General features: G+C 39.0%; 1 long non-coding RNA gene across 1 annotated transcript; it reads left to right on the top strand.

The window, feature by feature from the left end:
- The first annotated feature begins 896 nt into the window (after positions 1 to 896).
- On the top strand, positions 897 to 13,404 carry LOC122162027. The gene is made up of 3 exons (XR_006169392.1): positions 897 to 1,007; positions 12,668 to 12,915; positions 13,342 to 13,404. It is a non-coding gene; the product is annotated as an uncharacterized LOC122162027 (long non-coding RNA).
- Positions 13,405 to 19,158: the final 5,754 nt, after the last annotated feature.

Below are 19,158 nucleotides of genomic sequence, written 5' to 3'. Positions count from 1 at the left end.
TACAGTATATTTAGACCTTGACAAACGTGTGTGTACTGGGTGTATAGACCCGACCCTGTGAGCTGCAGGGCCAGCCTTGCACCCCCCCAGCAGCAAGCACAGCCTGGCCACGGGATGAAGCAATGAGCAGCCCACTCAGCAGCTTCAATCAACTGACGTTTCTTCTAAGTGGTTTTAAATATCTGGAAAATATGAGCAACTGTAAGCTAAAACAGAGCACTGTTCCTAATATTGTGTTCTCTTGGCAGGAGGGATATCCACATTTCAGGGATGGATCCTGGAAGAACATTCAGGCGGCAATGACCTCTGACATTTGGAAAGCCAAATAACAGTGGAATAAGTGGCTTAGAGAGAGTTAAGCAAGAGAGAATGTTCCACCCCACACTGGCACAGTGCTCTGCTTCGCTCCATTTCACATCTCTGCTTCTCCATGAAGTCATGCCCCTCAATCCAGAAAGCTTCCATCAGAAATGCTCAGTACTGCGTGTTTAGTGTAATACTTACACCCTGTCAAGACTTCCAAAGCACAACAAATTAATCTGGAAATTCAGATCGCTTCCGACAGGACTGTTGCAAGGATGTAACAGGAGCTCTGCAGGGAGAAGGTGGGATGAAGGCACTGAGAATGAATTGTTGCCCAGAGGGATTGATTGCCATGGAGGAAAACCAGAAAAAGGATAAAAAAACAGCAACAAAATGTGTAGTAAAGAAGGTGGAAACAGGAAACAAATGGTGAAGTGATACCATGATGCTCTACTGTCTCAAAAACAAGAAAAAATTATGAAAGCATTAATTTATTCATTTTCAGCCAAATGGAAACAAAACAAAACAAAAAAATCAAAACAAAAAACTAGTACATAAAAAGAGAAAATAGACCAGGAGTTAGAACATGTGAAGAAAATGGGCAGCAAAGGAAGAGGAAATGAAGAGTGGTGAAACAAGTGTTGGAAGAAAAGGAGTGGGGGTGAAGAAGCAACACAAAGAGATCTGATGCACAGGGCTTTTAGGTAAGTGAGTTTTATTTTTGTATGTCATTTCCTACTTTTTATTGCATTTCTCTGGCAACCATCCCACAGTTCCATAACCTATGGGTGGGTGGGAGGAGGTGGCTGAGAGGGCAAAATGGTAGTTTTTGGCAGAATATTGACATGACTTGAGTCAGGTCGTCACTTGTGGTTGTCATTAGACAAATAGTGAAACTGGGCTAATGGGACAGGTGAACAAATCCTGCGGGATGGAGGAGGCTCAGCTTTCAAAACCTGACTCATGCGGGGAGAGGCCCAAATGATTCAGTGCAATGAAAGCGATGACGAGCGGTGGTTCCAGCACTGCATACTTGAAACACAGTTCTCAACTGTTAGCACAGAGTGAGATCCTGAAACACAGCCATGTGGCAAAGCATAAACTCTGAATCTCCATCTTTTCTGGGTACCTCAGTTTCTTTTTGCCTTCTTTATGGCTCTTTACGTTGTTTCCTTTTTTTTTTTCTTTTTTTTTTTTTTCTTAATATACTTGTGTTTAATTTATCGTGGAAAAATCTCTAAAACATGCCAAATAAAATGAGTTAAAATTTGTGAAGATTTTAGTACATTACAATAGCTGCCATCCTGAGTCAGGGAAACTATCCACACAGACCAGTGACTTCTGGGAGTGAGCAGGAAATAATGGCTAGGGAAAAAGAATATGAGCTCTTATGTATTGCTAGCATAGAACAATCCTTCTCCCCCTGTGAGGTTCTGCTTCTCAGGAGCTGTATCTCAGGCACTTTGATTGGAGGCTATTCTTGATCATCGTGTTTAGTAGCTAGTGATGGATTTTACTTTGCATGATTTCATGTAATCCCTTTTATGGTCCATTTACACTTTTGACCTCCACACCATCTTATGGCCATGAGCTCCATAATTTCATTATGCACTGTGGGGATGAAGTGCTTCTTTTGTTTGTATAAGACTGATGCCTGATCATTTAACTGGGGCTCCTAGTCCTTGCGTTGTGAGAGCCATTGAATAATTGCTTAGTATGTCAGTATGTCAGAAATAAGGTTTTTGAAATTAAAAACCTCTCTTGCATTTTTTAAGCTTTATGAACAGGCAAGGTCCTCTTGTGATTATTTTTGTGAACAAGGAAAAATTCAGCATAGTCCTCAACTGTGGGTCATAGGCTGATGAAATTGGAATTAACTACAGTAAAAGTAGTTTTATGGTGTTCGTACTATACTATGCAGATAAGCATCTCCTGTATCGTCCCCTCCTCATGTAACATGACAGAGCTATTGTCAGTTCCACAGGGTATGGAATAGTCTAAATCTAATGTCATGACCAATGGCACAACTGTGAAATTATAATTACAGTAATGGGAGGAAGAGGAATGGTCTGGCAAGTTAAATAACAAAAGACAGAATAGGACTCGGGTTTGAACAAGACACCTGAGTGTGAATGTAGAGCAGCATGCTGTAGGGTAACCTAGTTCTCAGAAACTTTGGTAATTGCCACATTCACAGGCCTACTCCCCAGTACCTGATAGAAATATTCTTGTTTCTCTTCCACTGGCATGTCAGTTATCTTGCATTTGCTTTTGGCTGAAAGCATATGAATGCTTGCAGTGGGGCTACTGTCTTGTAGCTTCTCTGTGGCTTGCTTTGATCCACAACAATCTGCTCATATGCCTACACTGTCCACTTGTTGGCCTCACTGGTGTCTGTCCTGGCAGAGAAGGGGCCAATAGCTGTATTGGATTGTGTGGCACAACATGGGACAAGTAGCACAGGACCAGCTCTTTTCCCCTCCTGCCGTACTTCAGCCTGGGCAGGGGGTGCAGGAGAGGCGATGCCAGGCAGAGCCTTGCTTTCCCTCTCTGCAGGTGGACGTTACCCCGTCTCCTCTCTGTCTCTCCCAGTTCTATTTTATATCACTGTTGCTTTACAGCAGAAACAAAGAGCAGACCGGAGGATAAAATCACAACTGCTCTGAAAAAGCAGTATTTGGAGCAGTGACAGGAAGCTAAAAAAATATAAAAATAAAAAATTGATTGTAACCCAACAATCAAAATTAATGTAAGAATTTAATGCAAGGCAAGGTATGGTGGAACAAAGACTATTGGGGGTACTGTTTGTTTTCAATTATGACAATCAGTATTCAGCAGATAAAAAGAAACAGCAGCGTAATGGTTTGCACTGAATTGTACGAAGAAACAGTTAACTAACAAGTATCACAAAACATGTCACAAATCAATTGTATTGAAAATATATTAAGTTTCTTTAAAAAAAGAAAAGATCAGAAAAGGAAGCGGCACAAGCAGGAAGAGACAGCACACAAAGATTTACTTCTGAGTGCTACAAAATATTGAACTAAAAATAACATTAAAGATGAAATTTTCAATGAATCTCAAGCTGGTAAATTCCCAAAGGCTGGGTCTGCCAAAGGCTCTGTTGGTTTCCTCTGTTCTTTTCTGTCTTTATTTAAATATTTTATACAGTTGTCTATGTTCATGTGTAGTGCGAACTGTCATTTATATTTCAGTCCACTCTAAAATGGATCTTAGACTATCTCAAGCTGTGCACTGCAGTGAGTAGTTTTGAACTGAGAGGTAAGTTGAAGTGGTAAGGACAAATGAAGACTGATATTTAATGTAGTTTTTGTGTACTTATATTTTGCTGTCATGTATTTTCCTTTAAAACTGATTTGTAATTTTATGGGTTTTGTGACATTAGGATAAGATGTGATGTGAGTATAGTTTCCATTTAGCAAATACATTGATGTATTTTTGAGTAGGAGTGGTTGACTGTGGGAATTCTGACCTTCAGGTTTCATGTTTAGCAACAACAACATGCAAGTTTAGATCTGCACTCTTGAATGCTCCTTTCTTTGGACTTACAGAGCAAATGTTTTAAAGCAAGCCACTCAACCTTATTTCAGATCCACTTCTGTGAGAGGCCCACAAGATGTGAATATCCTCTCATCTCCAGTGTCTTAGGAATGCAGAGCACACCTCAGCTAAGAAAATTGGGACTTGCCATGGAGCAGGGTTTGTCACCTTGGGACATATCCTTCCACCCATACTGTGCAGTGGGGCAAAGCAAAGAGCCCTTTTCTCTCCCCTGTAAAGACAAATTGCAGCACTCATGGTGGCTGGAGCAGGGAGGAGGCTTCCTAATTGCTCCCCACAGGATGGAAGTCACCCAGGCCTGTGCTGGTGGACAGGGTGATGGGACCTGCTGCAGAGCACACACAGAAAGTGTTCCCTGAAGGGCGGTGCTGCTGAATCCTGGCCCAAAGGCAGTCCTGCTGCTGACATGTGGCACTGCCTGTGAGGTCAGATAAGAGATGTAGAACTGTATGAAGGTGGGATTCTGCATTGTTTTTACACCAGGATGAACAAAGCATGTAGTGCTGACCTCCATTTCATCAGTACTTGTAAAAAAGAGAATTCTTGAGAAATAATGTTGCTTTCTTGCTTCTGAACTGAACAGTAAGTCATACAGAATAAAAATTTTAAATAATAGCTATTAGATTAGGAAGAATAAGAAGCTTTTACTTCTTGGACGCTTTGACTATTACAGAATTGATAAATTGCCACTGAAATACAAGCAGCTCTGCAATATGATAGATCAAAGTTCATTTTTTCCCTAACGCAGAGTTAAGATGAGCAGGCTTTCTTTTTGCCCATCTTCTTTGCAGATCAAAAACATTCCTTTCTTTTTATTTGAGTGATCAATTTACTAGAAGAGTCCAATATATATGTTGTGACTGTAGTAAAATTCTTATTCACAAGCCTTTAAGAAGTAATACAGCATGTTGGTTGGCATTATGCAAACCTCAGTACATCTCAGAACCACCGTTCAAAGTATATAGCATGTCTCTTCCACATGATACTGATACAAAGATAATTTATTATATTTCATAAAGTGATATTTCTTAAAGCATTCTGACCACACTATTTTTTAAAAAAGCTCTTTTAAATAGTTCTTCTGCACTGAGGTAGCACAAAGACTTCAGAATATTGTGTTTTAATGGACTGTAATCCATAGAAAGTATTTGAATGACTAAAATGTAAATCTTGGAAAGCTGCTTTAAACCTATAGCTTTTTAGAAGTGTGTTAATTGCATCTCAGTTTAGGCAAAAGAGGTTTGTTTTTTATTTTTGTATAGATATTTTTGTGCATTAAGTATTTGTTATTATTTTATTAGCAAGTCTCAGTCCACTCTGTGATAATTCATATCTTCTCAAGTATGTAATGAATATGCAATGTTAAACACTTTTAAGCGCAGGAATTATGATGACATCCTCCAGAAAATATTCTAAATGTGTGATTTCCAGCCCACTAACCCACAAATAAGTTGTGTACAGGCTCCCGTTGAGAACAAGCTCCTGTGGATCATCGGGTAAACACTGTCTAGCAGTAGAGCTGGGGGAGAGTGAGACATTTCCATTTTAAAATCAGTTCTGTAAAGAAAATCTTTATGTGGGTGTCTGCACATAAAGTGCTGCTGATCCTAGGTCAGACAGTGTGTGTACAGACTGTCATCGCAGCCTTTGTTCAAAGAGGAGGAAAATCCCACAGGTGGCCCTGTGAAAGGCTCAGCCTTGCACAGTACTCTGCAATCTGATCCAGCTGAACACTTAAGTGTGCACTTAGTGTTAAGCTTAAAGGACAGTGTCTGCTTTGCTAAATGATCCAGGATCAAATGCGTGTATTCCTGAAGGAAGTATGTAATGTGTGAAAATAAACTGTATGGAAAAGTACGTACAGGTAGCTAGATAGATAATTAGGGAAGCCAATGATTTCAGTTCAAGGAACACTTTCATTTACAGTATTTTGTTTCACATTAATCCTTCAGCAGTCTACCACAGTTAATATCTGGCCATGAAATTTTCATCTATGTCGTGTCTTTCTTTGAAACTTAGAGATTTACAGTCTCTCAGCCTGATTTATCTCATCTTGACGCTGATGACAAAAATCCCAGTTTTGCTTTTGAAGGGTATGATTGACTAGTTAACATTTATTTCAGCCTTGGAGAAGGACATCTTCCTTATTTTATAGATAAAGTACACCAAAATAAGATGAAGAGACTTTATCAATGTTGCTCAATAAGTTAATGGCACAAAGTCATAGAACTAAGGATTCCTTGCCCTCTCTTCACTGCTTTATGCTCTTTTGATAACGTGTTTGTATTTCCATAGCAATATTATTCTGGAACATGGTAATGCAATAGTTTTGAAATATGCTTTTCATGTGATGTGCGGAAACATAAAATCTATAGATATGCAGCATACATGGGTAGAAGAATTCATATTACAATATGTAGCTACAAGCATAATAAATGGAAATTGATGAAAAGGGAATCTTTCTACTGCTGGGATTTTAAAGAATTAGACAAATGTGCATAGCTCAAATAAGGCAGAATATTCTGCTTCTTGTCACAGAAAGAGCGATGAACATGTATCAGAAGAGCAAATCAGCTGCCGCTTGCTAAGTACCCTATGATTTTTCTTGACTGCTGCCGTTTGGGCCCTACCAAGTCCAGTACTTATGGTACAAATCAGGGATGCTAGTTCCTTTTTTTGTTGTTCTGCCTTTTGAAGGGATAGTCTTTCTTAGAAAAGACAGAAACTATAGCAATACAGTGCCATCTCAGATAAATTTTTATTAATTCATTTGCTTTGCAAGAGGGAGCTAAATCAGTATAATTGTGGATTCTTGGTCCTGCGGGCAGAACAGAATCCCAGAAACATGACATTGTGTGCTATTTTTCTCTTATTTTTAAAGACAATCTGCATAGTACAATATTAGGTGAAGCAAATCTTTGTAATTCACATGTTTATGCTGGGCATTTTTAATTATTGTTGTTAGTAATGATGGTGTTATTATACTAAAAGTAGTGTTAGTGTGTGGTGGGAGTCCTTCCATAAGGCTGCATGCAGAAAGCTCATTAAAAGATAGCGTTCTGGAGATGATGCTCTATCTAACCGAAATCAGCAGGACATAGGAACTCCGTAGTGTAGGATGAATAACAAAAGAAAGGGCAGTTTACATTCTTTGATACATTTCTGCTCGATTAACCCCCAGTGGGACTTTACCCCTCCAGTCACATTCTTTTGTTCTTCTAATCTTCTTTTGTATTTGTTCACTGACCCCAAGCATGTATTTGACTTGTGACCCTATTTCTGTTAATAAAATACAGGCCATCTGACCAGCATTCACACCAATGAACTACAAGGTGATGATTACCTCATTGTAAGCGCCAGGAGCTAGCAGCAAACAGCAGTGTTGGGCTGGTGGTTGGGTGGGCTGAGGATAACCAACCAACACGGCTCGAGCAGTTCTGAACTGCAACTTCAAAAGCAAGAATAAGACGATAGTCTCCTTCAGAGTATTCAGTGCTGTCCATGGAAGAACTGTACATATCCTCACTTATTGTTCAGCTGTTAGTTGGTAATATTTAAGGGATTATGGTGAAACAAAAACCAATCATAGCTATAATGTGGAAATTTTCAGCATCTATATGGATGGTAGCTTATAAAATCAAGATTACTTTGTTTACGTTTGGGATTATCAATAATAATTATATGCCTCATGAAAAGAAACCAAACACATCAACACTCATGGATAATAATTTCAGTACAGTATTTTGAGGCTAAATGAACACTGCAAAGCATAGGTGAACTCTTTCTAAGCAAAGTATTATTTGTTTTTAAAGCACCAGCAGAAGTGTTGATTTTTTTTCAAGAAGAAAATACACAGTAATGAACTTATTAATGATTTCACCAGATCTGTAAACCATGAGGTCTTATGAGAAAGCCCTGTTAATTGTGTGTTACATGAAAAAATCATGCCAAAGCCATTTGTCAGATATGTAATCTGTGGCTCTGTTTTGTGACAGGAAGCCATTATTTCCACTGAAAAAACAAATCCGTTAAATTTGAACTATTAGATTACAGCAGGGTTAAGGCTGCTTCTGTGCTGTAGAGTCACATCAGGGTCACGGCTCGGTTCTAGAGATGTACTGCAAGAGCTTCATATCTGATTAAGACAAAAAACTGATAAAAATGTAATGCAGACTAACAATATGGAATTATCTGATGCAGTTTGGGGGGGTAGGGGCAGGGGGTATAACATCATTCAGTTTATTTGCATATGTTTGTTCTTTCTACTGAAATCAATCTCTTTGAAGGAAGCAAGAAAACTTTAGAAAAAGAAAATATTATTAATTCTGGTAAGAGAACACAGAAGAAAATCTTTAGTAAACATTTCTTTTCCAGTGTTGATTATCATTCTGTCTAATGTTTATTTTCATAATTTTCTTTGATCCAAGCACTAATAACAATAAAGTTGACTCTGTTTCTTTGAACTAGCACAACTATGCTATGGCCAAATTTGGAGGAAATTTTTAAGTGGCTTTTTGTTTTACTCCCAAGCCACACAACAGATTTATAGGGTAAATATTTGCATAGCTCACACCCTCATCTGTTTAGGAATGCTTCTATGGCTAACAGTAATTTACCTGCTTTGGGCCTCTGTCAGGCTTTTTGGGAAAGGCTATGGGCTGTAAATGTCCAGGCATGTACTAAGCAGCAGTCAAGAGAGCCCGTGGCTCAAGGCTTTGAATCATGGTGCTGTGCTATGGAAGTTGCTGAGGTTCATAGGGACAGCCCACCTGCCCTGGACTTCCCTCCCAGCCCTGCAGCAGGGCAGCAGGCAGAGGCAGGGCAGGGACTGCAGAGGACCAGGCCTGTACTGCTTGGGGTCTCTGCATGAGGGGACGGGAAAAATCTTTGCTGAGCACGGGTTGGATTTCTCCCCAGTCCTCTTCCATCAGAAATTTGGAAAATTCGTATGTACTACAGACTTAGAGAGAATTACATTCCTAATGTAAGTGTTATGCAATTGTAAAATTTGTGCTTGCTATTTACCAGCCTCACTCTGTCAGTTACAGAAGGAAGCAAATGCTGGATCAGCTCCCTGTTTGTTGTTGTTGGTTTTCTTTTTTCTTAGTTTTTGGAGGACAAGATACTAAAGCATGGGACATTCTCACTCTAAGAGTTGCTGTTTTTCTGTTTGTCCCAATGCTTAGACTAGCTGAACAAGAGGCTCTGATCTAAAGATTGATTACCTCTGTGAACAGGTCCAAGTTTCATTCTTAAATCAGCCAGCATGTGGTTGATGACAGGGACAAAGCCAACCCTCATCCCTCCCTAAGCAAATCATCTTACCCTGTACTGTAGTTTGACCAGATTATAATTTCACCATTAAAATAAATGTCAGAATTTCCCCTGGCTTCAGCTGGAGTTGGGTTTGGCCATCAGCTTCTAAGTGCAGATGGTCTGCTGCAGGGCTTGTTTTTAAATCCAGAGGTGTGCAAGTGCTTCCACAGATTATAAAAATATAAATGAATACAAATAATGTGAATTCTGGTGTTGCTAAAAAGAATCATTAGAACATGGGTGTGTTTAAGAATAGATCAGGACTAATTCCTGTGACTGCAGGTGGCTGGCACTTGAGCAAGGCTGAATATTTAAGTTATGAATTGTATAGACAATTTGGGCTGTATCTTTTCTCCTTTTTAATCTCTTTTTCTCTCTCTTTTTTTTTCTTTTTTTAATTTTTATTTATTTATTTATTTATTTTGTACATATTAAAAATGCAAAATAGAAAAAAGAAGTTGTTAGCTTCTGTCTTTTGTCCTGGACAAAATACTGTATTTCTGCTCCTAGAGGATGGATTCCTCAGAAGGTACCTAAGGACTCCTGTGTAAATGTGCAAAAGTGCTTCCCTTAACAGAAAATCATCACAGCTGTGCATGCAAACAAAAAGGAAAGGTTGTTCAGTTCCTTTGTTGTTTTGTTGGGTTTTTTTTCTTTTCAGCTTAGGAAAACAGAAATATCAGAACTGATCTGTACAGTTCACTTTCACATAAGTACTCCTAAGAATATGGGACTGGAAAAAACCACACTGCTTCAGGCTGCTTCCTAGATTGCTGGCAACTGTACTGTGGCATGGGTACAAAATGGGCAGAATGGGCCCAGCTCCTCTGTAGATGCCCCTGTAAGCAAAAGTAGGAAACAGGGAGTTACAGAATGCCCATTTCTCAGTGGATGAGAATTCCAAAACGTAGGGTCTTTAAATTCTTACACAGTGAACATGAAATTACAGTAAGGATTTCATAATTTCATCAGCAGGCTTTGAAAGATAGTTGTGTGGAGAGCGAGGAGAGGAGTATTTGAAAGTGAGCAAATCTATTTTGCATTGTTCAACCCAATGTTGTTGTTCACTTTACTTTTTTACCTTTTAAAAATTTAAAAACAATCAAGAAAACAATATAGCAGTGCTCACTTGCTGGAAAAAGCTCTCACTATCTATTTTCACCATAAAATCCAGGACTTTGGCATACATAAGCAGAGTCCCTTGGATTCTCTAACCCCTGAGACTACCTGGCTTGCAGGATAATTCAGAGCTAAGCACAGAATTGTGTGCAGCTTTCTTCTCTCCTCCCTTTTTGAATAAACATTTCTACTCCACATTTCTGCAGAGGTGTAGACAGAGCAGAACCATCTGTCTGAGCCTGCAGAAGTCTGAAACAGCAGTGAGAGGTATATTGCTTGAAAACCAAATAGTTTTTCTATGTCATGCTGAAAACTCAACAGGTTACAGCTTAGAATAAGTGAGAATCCACCTAAGAGTAGTGCATGGCATGGCATGGCACAGCGATGAATCTGGTGTTGTTTTAGCTATCTAGATTGATTGATGTAGATGTTAAATGACAGATTTGAGATTTTTGTGATTACATGCTTTATCACTGTTGGCCCAAAAATGGACCTTTAGTGGGTGTAAAGTTTTTGTGATGCTTGGCAAAGGATGCAGCCGATGTTCTAGCTTATGTGCATTGCTGGAGAGCCTTAAGCAGTCCTCCTAAAAACAGCTCTCCAGCAGGATTCTTGTACTCTTCTCAGCTGAGGACTGAGACAAGGCTTGTGCTTCAAGATCATGTTTTATATAGTCCCACAGTAATTCTTTTTCCTTTATCTCCATTAATTTTCCTTTGCCAGTTCTGGTCTGTTCTCTTCTGCTCAGCAGGGGGTGTTTTTGTTCTTTTTCTTCGTTGCTATTAATTTTCCTATAACACAACTGTCTACTATATTTGCATAGCATCCACCATCGAGATACTAAGATAGTTTTCAAGTACATTAAATTCCACATTTTAAAACAGTAATAAAAGGCTTTTGCTAAATAAATATATAAAGCTGCTCACAGATCGTGCAACAAGGAAACCAAATACAGAGCTCAAGTTCCTGGAACTTGGGAGGACAAAGGAGCAGTTTACTAAACAGCCTTTTCCCAACACTCAGAGCTCTGATAATCCTTAGAGGAAATAATAAATCTTTCTCTTTTTTGCTCTTCCCTGCGTTTCTTTTGTTGTTTCTGATTTTAAAGAAATGACGAGTGTAGGTACTACTTAGAAGGCAATTCCTGGATGTTTCTGGTAGTCCAATCAAGGGACAAGACTGTGAATAGGAAAGGGAGGTGATCAATTCGTCCTGTAAAGGAATTAAAAACAAAAGCGGAAATCCTTTGTAAGAAAAAGAGTGGCTGGGATTATAGCTGCATGCTTTCACTAATGACTTTGCAAACATTTAGTCAGAGAGAACCTGGAAATCAAGTTGCACTTTATTTAATATTCAGATAAGGACCATTCACCTGCTGTTAAGCTACAACATCTACAATCATTCTTTGAATACTGATAATTATATGAAGCAGACTCCCCTAGAGGCTGGTAGTCTAGTCTGGATTCACCTGGAATACAAAGATGAATAATATTGCATATTACATGCTCCCAAGTAGTTGCAATTTATAGAAATGTCCATTTATGCTCTTGAAAAAAAAAAAAAAAAAAGAAGCATATTTCCCTTGGGTTATGTTATACAGTGATAAAAATCTATGTGTGGGACTGCTTGGATTATAACTCCTAGTATGCCTGTTGCTGATTAATTAATAAACAAATAAAGCATCATATTTAGCCAGCTATCTCACTACGAGACTATAAAATAGAAAATGTTAAAAAAAAAAAAAAAAAAAAAGTGTACCTTGCCATAGAGAAAGGTTAAGCAGAGACATGTGAAATGAGTTTCAGAAGTGGCACACAAATGGCTCAGAGTAGGTGTGTGTATACATTTTTAGAAGATGAGGAGTGTTATGAATGTGCTCTGTTAGCTTCCTCCTTCCCTTCTCTTTCTCCCATCAGGTGCCTTGTCCTTGCTCTCCCCTCTCATTTGCTGATGGCTGATAACACCTTATCTCCACCAGGGAAGCAACTGGGAAGTTTGCTCCTTCCTCACTAGGCTGAGGGTATAATTAGAACAACGCACCTGCTCAGTCCTCCAGTGACTCAGTTAGTCTACATCCATGTCAAAATCCATGCTGTGAGGGTAATTTGATCATCTCACTTACTTTTTCATATACTTTATGTGAATAAGCTACCAGAACAAGCCTTTGTTGCTTTGGATCAGTTTAATCTCACAAATTTGTGTCACTTCTTTGTTTCTAGAAGAATTTTATCATTTGATCTCATGGTTACACTTTAGTAGACTTCAGTACATATTTTATTTCCCTCTCCAGAATATAAAATTCCATCTTGTGTCAAAATATTCTTATTAGTATCTATTTATATTTCAGAGATACTTAGAATCTTCAGCTGCTGAGAGCAGGGTCTTGTACAAGATGATACAGAGGCACACAATAAAGGACTGCTGGTCCCAGGAGCCTGGCAAGCTAAGCAAGGGGAGAGAAGAAATATCACCACTGTTTTACAAATGGAAATATGGAAAACCAGAGCTCTGAGAATCTGTGCAACTCATTGCAGTGTCACACAGCAATATTGGCAAGGGAATTCTGTCAAAGTCCAGAATCAGTGCATACTAAAGGTGGGTATAAACCCTGTTTTCTTGGCAAGCATCAATATAAGCTCAAATAAATTACAGGTGGGTACACTGGTATCATTTGCACACTGAGCATGCCAAGGCTCCCTGGGTCTCCTCTGCGGTTATTTCTCCCCTAGCTCCATCCTTCAAAGCAGCAGATACTGCTTTTTGATGCTGTCCTCTTAGGCTTATAGAAGTTAGTCTACCACTGCTTCCTCTAGCACTTAACAAAAATTTACCTCTGGCCCTGAGATGCCACAGCAGTATCAAATCTCTCTGACTGCAGCAGCTTCCAGGCACAGCAGAGAGACACCAAAGGTCCTTTAGTTTCTCCTTCCAAGCATCCAAGGAGTAATGCAATTGTTTTGTCCTTGAACGTAGCCTGGAATCTCTTGCATTAGAGTACTTTTCCTCTGCTCTTCCCAGCAGACCCTGTAATCCTGGGGAAGCGGTAGCAAGCAGGGGGTATTCACTCAAGACCAAGCACTGGAGAAGCGCGTTGATATTCCCTGAAGACAAAATAAACCGAGTGGAAAGTTCACTGTCTTCCTTTTGAAGATGACTGAAGGTAGGAGGGGAGATTGCCAGGACTGAGGGTGGGTGGCAGCAGGCACAGAGCTGCTTGCAGCCCCCAGACCTTCAAGGCCATGGCAAACATTTCCAACACAGCCTGCTGAATTCTGTTTGCAAAACTGTTGAGCTAAACTCTTTACCAATGCTGACTGCACTGCTGTAATGCTGCCTTCTGACTTAAAACCAGTTCGGGCTAATTGTTAAGGATCAGATAACGGGAAAATATTTCTATTTGACAGTCTACTATTTTTCAATTGTTCCTCTGTTACATATCTAAGTAAACATTTGTTCCACTTATCATTTCTGAGCAAAAGACATGAATCATTTGACTAGTAAAACCACAACGACAGCTGTTGCTTATTAGAAACAGTCATCTTGTTCAAGGGCCTGCTATGAAGGGGTTCTTCAGGAAACTGTTTCTGCTTTTAGTGCTTTACAGTGTAATGAAAGCAGAGTTGCAGAAATTAGGGCATTTTTATTTCACTCGTGATTGGCAAAACACACAGGCACACACAAACAGAGCAGTTGTTACAGCTTAGCTAGAAGCCTGCAAGAAAATGGAAAATACTCATTGAAGAGTACTGCTAATGATATAATATTATCTTCTTTGCCTTATGGTTTTCCACAATATAGGTCAAACAAAGTGGGTTCTAAGGTTTCCTTTGTGATTAGGTTATATCATTTTGGATTTGGGATTTGGTATTGGATAAATTCTGTATACTAATTATAAATCCTCTACCAGATATATATTTTTGCCTAGATCTTAGGAACAAATTAATTCTGGATTTGTAAATACCCCTAGAAGCCAGTCACCAGTGATGACAACAATGCTACTTTCAGATAAAGCTTCTCCAGCCAATGGTAGAGGGAAAAAAAAAATATATATATATATACATATATATTTATACATATATATATATATTAAAAAGTAAGATCTGCGTAAGAGAGTGCTATGAAATTGTTTTTAGTTGAGTGGAAGAAAATTAGGAAAGCAAAGCTGTGCCAGAAGGAATTTGTGAAATAAGTGAAACTGAGGCAGGTGAGATGCAAAGATTTTTCTTTCTAGGATGTTGCTACAAATGCCTTGTAGAGCATAAAGGCAGAAATATGTTTATTCCTGTGACTGCATTAAAAAAAAAAAAAAAGTATTCAACAGATGCCTTAACACTTAGACATTTTTTCAGACAAATCACTAGACTGACAAACCCAGTATGATGCCTTTATCACCAGGTTTGAAGGGAGAAGCCAATGAGCATAGAGGCTGCACTGATCCCAGCAGAAGAGAGGGGTGGGACATTCAGAGCAATTGAGAAATACTACCAAGCAGTGTTCTCTGCTGGTAAATAGGAGCATTCGTGGTTTTGTGACTTTGTTGTTTAAATGTGTTCCAAAACACTAAATTCACTTGCAAATATTAAAGAAGAGTGGGGAAAAAGACCAATTGTGGGATTATGGCAAAAGAAAAAGAAAGTAGGACAGAGGAATGGCAGAGAGAAGCTTGTAAGTGAGGAGACAAAGCTGAGGTTTATTATGAGTTAGAAATCTGCAAAACTGTCACCAATTCAGAAACTGCACTAAGCGAGGCTTCTAAAGATCATATCCTGCCCTTCATTCACCCTCGCAGCACTCACTGATGGGAGTCAGCACTTCGCTGCAGCTGGGTATTTAGAAGTCATTTGTTCTGTGTAACATGCCCGTTCTTACTAATCTTAGTCAAGTAAGTAGTCCATCCTCATGTGTCATCCCACGGAAGTCAAATGTGCTATTAGCATAAGTGATGATTACTTATCCGTGTGAGGTCTTGTGGGGTTGGGTCTTTCAGCATTGGAATACTTGACATGGCAGTCTTTCTATTATAATTTAATAAAATGGGGCCCAATTCAGCTCAGAGATGCCCTAGGGAGTCAGCTGGACTTAAATGGTGCTTAGGCCTTTGACTGGACCTCTGCAAAGCCTGAATTTCATTGAGTGAATACTAATTACTCAGAAGGAGGGTTATTAAATTATAGGCTCAGTTCTTTACTGTTGCTCAGAGCATGGTACCTTTCGAGTGCTTGAGCGAGTTAATGTACTGGACACAGAAGAAGGTTCTGGTGAGATTGCTTTCCTGATAAACCAAGGATTGAAGAAATGTTGTTAATAATTAGAGTATTTATAGATGTTGGTGAGCAAATTTCATTCCATAAAAATACTGTACAGTAAAAAAACGGACAGTATATATTTATATCAAAATGAAAACCTCTCTTGGAGCTGTGTAGATGGAAAAGGTATAACAAAATCTACCTCAAAGCCAGTGGAAATCTTCCTATTGATTTTGATGAGCTCTGAATTAAGCCCTCACAGGACCAGCACACGTAGGGGCCTTGACACATCACAGTCTTGGGTGACTGGGTGAGGCAGTGGAATCAGTGAGCAGCTGGGACATGGAACAGTTCCCCCAGCCAGCTGCCTTGTGCAAGGAGGAATCAATCAGTTCATCTCTCGTGTCACAGGCTGAGCACATGATTTTTAAAGGATTACTTGTATGTCTAACAGCTGATGTTCTCCCTCTTTTTAATTTATTTGTGTCTTATTGTTCTTCACCTGCTTTCTGACCAGCTATTGGCCTCAGAGTAGCTCCTGCTCTGTTTGAACCTTCATTCTAAAACCCTGCAGGTTCTCAAAGCATTTTCATTGTACGTGAATACTGCGGGACTTCCTTGTAACCTTTGTGACCATCTCCTTAATTCATAGATCTCCTGATTCCTAAAGTGTAATGGAGAAAGAAAAATTTTGTATCATCTTTTCCTAACCAACTAGCTCCTGCATCTGCTCTTTGCTGCACGCAATCTGCTGTAGTTACAGAGAGCGTGACTAGTTCTCTCTGTGACCCCACAAGACTTTAAACAAACAAACAAAACAAAACAGATATTTGAAAATGTCTTCACTGATAGGAGAAAAAATATTGCTGTTAAACTCAGAGGGTTTGGCACACTAGACTATGAGTGATATAATGGACCCGTTATAGCATTTGATCTTTATCTTTGCTTGCTATTCCTATTAAAACGATTTGCTGGTTTTATGTCTATTTCACTTTCAGCTTCCCAATCAGGTGTCCGGGAAAAATTAGTTGTTACATAAATTTTTTGCCAAATCATGCATATTAAAGGCATATATGCAGATCAGTCCTGTAACATCACACATATAAAATGTATTTTATACAGTGCATCACTTAGACTTATTGAAAGACTAAAATCTGCATACTAAATGGCAGGTATGCCCTCAGTAAATTAACAGAGAATCTTCATTGTCAATGTTAATCAAACAGCACTTTAAAAACTCTTCTTTTATCACTGTCTCAACAGTGTTTTTCTCCTGTTAGATTTAAAAACAAGCTCAGGCATTTTTAAAGCTTAGATCCCTTTGTGTACCAATGCCCTCATGCAACCCAAGAAAGAACGAGCCAACTCCAGCCAGCTGTAATCCATATAGAATCAATAGGACTTTCTCTTAGTAAAATTAAAAACTTTCCAGAAAAAAAAAAGCAACAATAAAACAAACCCCTTGCCTAATCAGCTTTAAAAAGATTCCAACATCTTTACATGTCAACCTGCATGCTTAAATTGAGGACTTTTTTATTTACTAGCTGTCTGAGAACTTGATTTTTCTTCATTTTCCCATTAGCGAGGCAGTTTAGGCAGCAGAATTCCTGTATTCCTCTCACTGGAGTAGCACAGAAAAAAAATCATTTGATTCCAGCGGATAGTAGTTGATTTCATTATTGTATTAGAGAAAATAAAGATTACAATTCCGAATTACTTTGCCTGCAGTCCACACACTAACCATATAAATGGCAATATGTGGAAAAGTTGACTACATCATAAAAAATTAACTTCCTGCAAGGATTTTCTTGAATTGGTTTCAAAAGAATCCTCCATTTGGCATCTTTCCTGTACTGAATTTCTGGAGGGTAACTGCATTATGTGCATGTAAAACATGAGAAAGGAAACGTTCACTGAACTCCTTCTTTCTGTTACCAAATGTGACTGTAGTACGTTGTTTGCGTTTAAAAGAGTTGCCTCAAAGCTAAATTCTGTGATTATGCGCCTATATGTGCGTGCATTATAAGATAACCACTAACAGAAAGTGAAACACTGTTCTCTTTCACTTGCTGCTGAGTGACAAAGGTTGCACTTAATGATAATTTGAATATTCTGCCAGCAGCTGATGATATTCTGTCCCTGCCAAACTAAATAAATAAATAAATAAATGCTTCCCTCTCCTACAGTAAATGCCCTGTAAGTCTATAGAAAACAAATTAGGAATGCGTTATTCTCAATGAAAAAAGTCTCCATGAGAGGTATAATTTTATTTTTCTTTAGTGCACGGAATAACATAAATCAAAAGAAGCAATAGTCTACCTTGTGTTTTGACTAGTTTGACCCTCTTCAACCCCTGCCAATTTTTATCTCATTTTTGTTTAACTTTGTACATCAGAGTTTAATTTTAAACCTGGTCCTGAAGACAGTGATGTATAGGGTACATCAAGTATAGCTTAAATTACCCTCTCCCCAGTGATTTGAAGTTGAGGGGAGGGTCCTACTCCACAGCAGGGTGGGAAAGAGAAATGGTCAGATGTTGCCCTTTGAACCTGACCACCCTCAGCTACAGAAATGTTTATGCCAGAACATCATTTATTGATTTTATTATATTTTAGGATCTCTTAAAACTGTTGGTGAAGTTTGCTGTATATTAATTTTTGACACATGCATATAAAAACAGAAATACGGGTTGAGCAGAAACTATAAATATAGACAACACTGCCCAATAAACTTACATCCTTTCACTTACAGGTTTCCATTTCAGCCAATCCTTCCGAGCAGTCTGTCTTTGGAAATAAATGTTACCCCTCTGATAAGCTAACCAATTTGAAGATTAAAGCTGCATTTGAGGATTAAAGTTTTTCTTATTTGATTATTGTTGTGTCTTGTAGCAATAGAAGATAAATATTAATAAAATGTTGAAGTCCAATTCTGTTTCGTTTACCCTTTGAGCATTTTAAACAATGAGCCTGCACAAATTAGGCAGGATTTGGCCCTTACTCTCAGCACTGCCTGCTCTGTTTTATCAGTCCACTAAGAGTAAGTCTCCCGTGAAATGTTACATGTACCCGGCCAGCTCACAAACCCACTGCTGCCACAGAAAACTCCCGCTGATGGGTAGCTCTGAAAACTCGCTGTCCAATTATATACCACAGAGCTATGTATGTGTTTTTGTCGAGGAGAAGAAAAACCACAAGAAGCGCTCTACAGCAGACCACAAAATGGGTTTGGCACCTGTGTCTCCTTGGGGCCAAAGTTTGGGAGCTATGTTATCGCGGGGCCGGCTGACCCCAGGGAGCGGCGCTGACCTTGTCTTGCGCACAGAAGTCTATCGCTATGGCTCCCCCGAGAGTGCAGCCAGCTGCAAACTGCTGCCATGATTAACCCTTATGTGCTGGAGACGTAACGTCAAGTCATGGTAATAAAGCTTTCACTGCATAACAGATCTCTTGCTTTGTAAATTGTTGCTCTTATCAGCTGCACTCTCGGATGTTATCCCTTTTCTGTGAAGCATGACTGCTGTGTTGCTCACTGGAAAGGCTACCGGATCTATACAGTCTGTGATATTTATTCAATTGCTTTGGAGAGCAGT

The sequence above is a fragment of the Centrocercus urophasianus genome, unplaced genomic scaffold, assembly GCF_019232065.1.
Source record: "Centrocercus urophasianus isolate 14NV4802_14NV808 unplaced genomic scaffold, USGS_Curo_1.0 seq_2, whole genome shotgun sequence".
In the NCBI taxonomy this organism is placed as follows: Eukaryota; Metazoa; Chordata; class Aves; order Galliformes; family Phasianidae; genus Centrocercus; species Centrocercus urophasianus.
This window is presented reverse-complemented; position numbering and strand designations above follow the sequence as displayed.